The following is a 7,476-nucleotide window of genomic DNA, read 5'->3' on the forward strand; positions in this document are numbered from 1 at the left end:
AAACACAATAAAATGTTTTTTTTAAGTGCTCACAAAGTCAAAATTTGATGATTTCCGAGATATTACTGTCACACAGTGCTGTTTGTGCGATCGAAGCCTGACCTTAAAAGTAATTAAACTTTCTATAATATAGCATTGCTCACATTCGGAGCACGAATAATATAAAACAGGTTCATAAAATCGCAGGACATATCGGAATTGAAGGAAAAATGTTTTCTTCCAGATTGAAAATTGCCTCCCTTCTTCAAATTTCGCATACACCACAACTGAGACCTAGTAAGAGAAAACATTTTCTTTTCCTCACAGATTTCGTTTCTTTTGTTGGTTTGTGGATTATCGTTTTAAGGTGTGTTAATTGATGAGTATCCATTACTTTTGTTTCGTCCGTTTTTAAGATGTCCTTACACTGGTGTATAGTGTTTATTATATTCTCTTTTGTTCGTATTATACAGTGCTATAAGAAGGGGTATTTGGAATATTTTGTATTACATGTATTTCGAATATGGTTGATTAATTGATTAGACATTGTTTTACGTCCCTCTCGAGAATATTTATCTCATATGTAAACATCATTATTGCCGGTGAAAGGCTGCAAAATTTAGGAATATGCTCAGCACTTATGGCCATTGAGCAAGGAGGAAATTTTATCGTGCCACACCTGCTATGACACGGAACCTCGTTTCTTTGCGGTCTCATCCGAAGAATCCCCCATTTAGTCACCTCTTACGACAAGCAAGGGGTATTGAGTACTTATTCAAACCCGGATCTTCACGGGATTCGAATATGGTTGAAGAATTATTTTCTGTTCAGTTCAATAGCGTACCATATTCTGTCCTTCACAATATTGTTTTAACATTTGCGTCAGTTCTTCTGACGTCTCCATATGAGTGAAACATTCTCGAGAGGGACGTTAAACAGCATTCAGTCAATTAATCAATCTATACACTTCTTCAGTTTTTACACATTATTTGCTGACGATTGTCTATATAAACATCACTACATTGTGCAGAATACTTCCATTTGTTTATGTAGGGTGGCATAGCTATTGTACGTGTTAAGTAACCATCAATTTCTAAAGTTTGGTTTATATTTGGCATGATTAATTTGTTTACGAGTTTCCGTGCATGTTTAGGACACCGTAAGAGGTTACGGTGTTTCCATTACATACGGACATCGAATAATTCTTTGTACGGACTTTCATAATTTTAAGCAATGTTGAATGATTGTCGCTGTATTTCCAAATAATAATACAGAAATCGTTTACAATGCATTTTGACATACTCTGGAACGGTAGCGAAAGCCTAGTGGTTAAGATATTGGCTTCGCAATTGGGGTGTACCGGGTTTGATTTTTTATTCCGGCATGCATAGTTCATGGGCGAAGGATGTTGCTTTACCAAACACACGGCATTCAGAGTGAAAGTCGTGGGATCTTCAAATATTACCTTAGAAATGTAGTAGTTGACAGGGTTAAGAACCTTCATTATTGAGGCCCTGGGTGTCATTTTTGGCCATTCGCGTAATGTTTAAGACGTAGTATTTATATGAGTGACGAATTTGCAAATGGGACGGGAAAAAAAACAGCATTAAAACAATAATAACAAACTGGCATTTTGCATCCTATCTTGTTAAGTTGACATTAGGCTATTATAATATAATGTTGTAACACAGTCAACCTGTGTAGGGAACATTAATTACAAGGATTTTAAACACACATTAAGTTATCTAAAAGAACACGAATTGCTTAACTGTCCAAGATTAAGACTTTTGACCTAGTGAAGTCAATTGAAATCACATGTCGGTACGTCAGTAGCAGATATGTTGTAGCACAGCGTTTTTCAACAATTGCAGAAAGTGGAGTCTGTAGGAGCACTTAATATATCGTGCAGTATCACTGGACCGATTCAAGCGACATATTGTTTTTTTATATTCGATGGGTAATCCACATTCATTTTCAAACATTCAAATCCATCGAATATAAAACAACATGTCACTAATCTTAGCCCAGTTCTACATAACAGTGCGTTAAGGTAGCTCAATCGTCATGTGAATGATCAATGTTAATTTATACTTAATATAATTTAATTCAATCAATAACCAAAGGTAATGTGCATGTTGCCACCGTTTTACTCTTAAACGGGAGTATATGTGAACATCTGAAAGTCGCCCAATTTCATTAAGAAGAATAATAAAGATACATAAAACTTGTTAATATATATATATATATATATATATATATATATATATATATATATATATATATATATAACTTATTGATATAAAACCTATCTAAAACTGTTAAAATCTCATTTTGTTGAAAAACCTCAATAAGCCTGGTTTTCTTGTGGTTCATCACATATGTGTCGAAAGTTTTCCCACATCACAAAGTCATATCAGACAATACGCTTACCACATGATCAAAACATTGTCAATAGATTTTAATGGGTGGATTGATAGATTTGATGTTTTAATATACTTTGAATGAGGCCTTAAGAGCTTTATTCTATAGGTTATATGTTGTCTCCCCGAATGAACCATAGGCAAATAGTATTACACATAAATGTTGATATTTTTTAGCACATCTAAGACATGTAATACCAATTATGACTTTTTTAAATTTGATGACCGCTTATACACACACACACACACACACACACACACACACACACACACATATATATATATATATATATATATATATATATATATATATATATATATATATATTAAAAGAAATAGAATAAACAGTACACAAAGTTAAAAATTTAACGCAAGCACTTTCATTTTATAATCCTCAGGCGTTACATTTTAAAATAGTTTTGAAATGGTTTGACGTCATAAAGGCGTCCTAACATTTCACGTATATAACGACGTCATAAACGAATGAAGGGAAAAGGATTTTACGTTAAGCATATTATGACGTCATAGATAATAACAGTAAACATATTTTACAGTAAGCTATTGAGAGCTGGTTTTAAAGTCTTAATAAAGTGTCTTTCTTTTTCTCGTCGGGAAATAGTATTTTCTGTATACAGTTTATAAAATGGAAATACACTAAATTGTCCGTGGCCACACACATCTATATGTTCACTAACTTTAATTTTTCTGTATTCGGGTGCTGAAATGTGTTGTTTATGAACTCGTATACGAGTTCGCAGAGTAGTTCCAGTTTCACCGATATAATGTTTTCCACAGCCAGCACATGTTATAACATAAATTAAATTTTTGGTGGAGCACGTCATATCTGAATTTACCGTAAATTCCTTGTTGTTAAATTCGAACGAACTTCCTTCCCTTAAGTATGGGCACGTTCCGCATCGCCGATCGTCACATTTGGTAACGGTGAACATTTTTTTGTTGGACTTCTCCTGAAAATTAGATTTACATAACAGTCTCCTAAGATTTTTCGGTTGTCTCTTGCTGTTGATAAAAGTATATTTCTTCATAATTTTCCCCATTTTTTCATCTGTTTTTAGTAGGTCGTTGAGTTGCCGAACGATAGGTGTAACATTAGAGTTCCTTGGGTTGTATGTTGTAACAAACGGTAAAATGTGTGAATTTGTTGTGGGATTGATTTTGGATTTATTGATAAGATTTTCTCTATTGAGTTCTCTGGCTTTCTTGATTCCGTCGTTTATAAGTTTGATTGGATAATTCTGTATTTGTAAATAACTATTTAATTCCCCTAAACGTTGTTCTCTGGTAGGTTCTTCGCTAACGATGGTACATATTCTTCTGGCGAGGTTGTAAGGTATGGCACGTTTTGTGTGTCTTGGATGCGAGGACGAAAAGTGTAAATACTGGTGAGTGTCCGTGTGTTTGTAAAAAATATCTGTAATTATTTTATCCTCCTTTTTGATAACAGAAACATCCAGGAATGGTATACAAGATGTACTGTAATCCATTGTGAATTTTAAATTGATATCCAATTCGTTTAGAATGTTCTTAAATTTATTCAAATCCGTAATGTCTTTGTTCCAAATAATGAAGCAATCATCCAAGTATCTTTTCCAGTTTTGTCTTATATATAGACCGAATTGTTCATCAAATGATTTTTTAACTTTTTGGTATAATAATTCCTCTAAATAGCCGAGTGTAAGTGTGGCATATGTTGGAGCCATTTTGGTTCCCATTGCGGTACCTTTATCTTGAAGATAGTGTTTGTTGTTGAATGTGAAAACATTGTTTTGTAGTACAAGTGCTGTTGCCTCTAAAATAAAGTCTTTAGAAAAACGTTCATCTATTTGTTCTGGGTGTTTATCTATCCAATATAACTTCTCCGAATGAGATCCTCCAACAACCAGCAGAAAGTCATGAACATCGACGAGAATATCAAAACAAAACTCGAGGATTTAACGTCAGGTAGAGTGTTAGAAATTCTGCAGGAAATGTGGAAATCCGACTGTGAAAAAGAAGAAAAGAAATCTATCGACAGGTGGCGATACAAAGAAATTTGGCAGTTAGATTACATAAGAAAGTATGGAAAAACCGTTATCAAGGAGAAAACAAACAAACGGAATACAAATAAAAGAAAACCCAACAGAAACAACGAACAAGTGGTCAATTATGCTGCAGCAACCAGGAAAAATGTCTCCTTCAAAACGGAGGGTACTAGGAAAAATCACAATACTAGTACAGAAAATACAAGGACAGGTCCTGTAACCAACCAACAACAAAAACAACCAGGACAATCAGGACGCAATCCGTATCAATCGAGGCCGACATCAGACTCAGATACCCAGAGAAAGACCAACAGAGGATTCAAAACGAAAAACCAAACTGTTTATAAAAACTATAAAAATTCGGGAACAAAAAACGTGTTCAAACATAATGGCACCACGTATATTGGAAGAAAAAGCAGCCAGTATTTTTTAGGCGGAGGCAAACTGAACGGAAGCCAGAGATTCGAGAACATCAGACCAAAACCGTGGACCCAAAGGTAATCAACCTTTCTAGCAAACATTTGACAAAAGACGAAATAAATTTATTATCGAAAAGTTTAAAATTTACACCAACACCGAGAAATAATACCCAAGAATTAACTAAAGATATTAAAGAATACACCCCCAGATTGAGACTGGCCGAAGTCTTTGGTGAGGAGGATGAACATGATGAAGAGAAAAATCTGGAAGAAAGCCTTCTCAGAAATAAATCAAAATTTAATCCAAGGAGAGGCCGAAATAATATGTTAGATACAGTTTGTGATGTTTTACTAAAAACTCCAATCATTGATGATAATTCAAACACCGGAAAAAACAATCTATCGAAAACTGAAATGAATGCTTTAAAATCATTGTCATTGGATGAAAACATTGTTATCAAAGAAGCTGACAAAGGGGGAGCAGTTGTAATAATGGACTCAGATTTCTACAAATCCAAAATATTAGATATGCTAAACAACGATGAGTTCTACTCGGAAATAAATGAAAGTCAAAACAAAAAGATTCTACAAAAAATTAGAAAAATTATACAAAAACATCCGTCATCACTTACTGAAAAAGAAGAGGATTTTATCACAAATTTTGATTTGAAAGAAAGCTGTTTCTATGGCTTACCCAAAGTCCACAAATCGGATGAAATAAAACACGCAATACAGCTTCAAAATTGTGAATACATCACTTGTCTTAGACCCAAGGATTTGAAATTCCGCCCAATTGTAGGGGGGCCATCCGCCCCAACACAAAGACTTAGTAACTTGCTGGACATTATATTAAAACCTCTGTGTAATGAAGTCAACAGTTTTGTCCGTGATGATTTAGATTTCTTACGACACTTACCTGATAAGGTAAACGAGAACGCAATATTAGTAACGTTTGATGTTGTTAATTTATATACTAATATTACTTGTCCACTAGGACTTCAAGCACTAGAATATTGGATAGATAAACACCCAGAACAAATAGATGAACGTTTTTCTAAAGACTTTATTTTAGAGGCAACAGCACTTGTACTACAAAACAATGTTTTCACATTCAACAACAAACACTATCTTCAAGATAAAGGTACCGCAATGGGAACGAAAATGGCTCCAACATATGCCACACTTACACTCGGCTATTTAGAGGAATTATTATACCAAAAAGTTAAAAAATCATTTGATGAACAATTCGGTCTATATATAAGACAAAACTGGAAAAGATACTTGGATGATTGCTTCATTATTTGGAACAAAGACATTACGGATTTGAATAAATTTAAGAACATTCTAAACGAATTGGATATCAATTTAAAATTCACAATGGATTACAGTACATCTTGTATACCATTCCTGGATGTTTCTGTTATCAAAAAGGAGGATAAAATAATTACAGATATTTTTTACAAACACACGGACACTCACCAGTATTTACACTTTTCGTCCTCGCATCCAAGACACACAAAACGTGCCATACCTTACAACCTCGCCAGAAGAATATGTACCATCGTTAGCGAAGAACCTACCAGAGAACAACGTTTAGGGGAATTAAATAGTTATTTACAAAAACAGAATTATCCAATCAAACTTATAAACGACGGAATCAAGAAAGCCAGAGAACTCAATAGAGAAAATCTTATCAATAAATCCAAAATCAATCCCACAACAAATTCACACATTTTACCGTTTGTTACAACATACAACCCAAGGAACTCTAATGTTACACCTATCGTTCGGCAACTCAACGACCTACTAAAAACAGATGAAAAAATGGGGAAAATTATGAAGAAATATACTTTTATCAACAGCAAGAGACAACCGAAAAATCTTAGGAGACTGTTATGTAAATCTAATTTTCAGGAGAAGTCCAACAAAAAAATGTTCACCGTTACCAAATGTGACGATCGGCGATGCGGAACGTGCCCATACTTAAGGGAAGGAAGTTCGTTCGAATTTAACAACAAGGAATTTACGGTAAATTCAGATATGACGTGCTCCACCAAAAATTTAATTTATGTTATAACATGTGCTGGCTGTGGAAAACATTATATCGGTGAAACTGGAACTACTCTGCGAACTCGTATACGAGTTCATAAACAACACATTTCAGCACCCGAATACAGAAAAATTAAAGTTAGTGAACATATAGATGTGTGTGGCCACGGACAATTTAGTGTATTTCCGTTTTATAAACTGTATACAGAAAATACTATTTCCCGACGAGAAAAAGAAAGACACTTTATTAAGACTTTAAAACCGGCTCTCAATAGCTTACTGTAAAATATGTTTACTGTTATTATCTATGACGTCATAATATGCTTAACGTAAAATCCTTTTCCCTTCATTCGTTTATGACGTCGTTATGTACGTGAAATGTTAGGACGCCTTTATGACGTCAAACCATTTCAAAACTATTTTAAAATGTAACGCCTGAGGATTATAAAATGAAAGCGCTTGCGTTAAATTTTTAACTTTGTGTACTGTTTATTCTATTTCTTTTAATATTTTATACCGGACACTGTGATTTTTTTTAAAAACACAATTTGGATATATATATATATA

Source organism: Ostrea edulis, chromosome 3, assembly GCF_947568905.1.
Source record: "Ostrea edulis chromosome 3, xbOstEdul1.1, whole genome shotgun sequence".
In the NCBI taxonomy this organism is placed as follows: domain Eukaryota; kingdom Metazoa; phylum Mollusca; class Bivalvia; order Ostreida; family Ostreidae; genus Ostrea; species Ostrea edulis.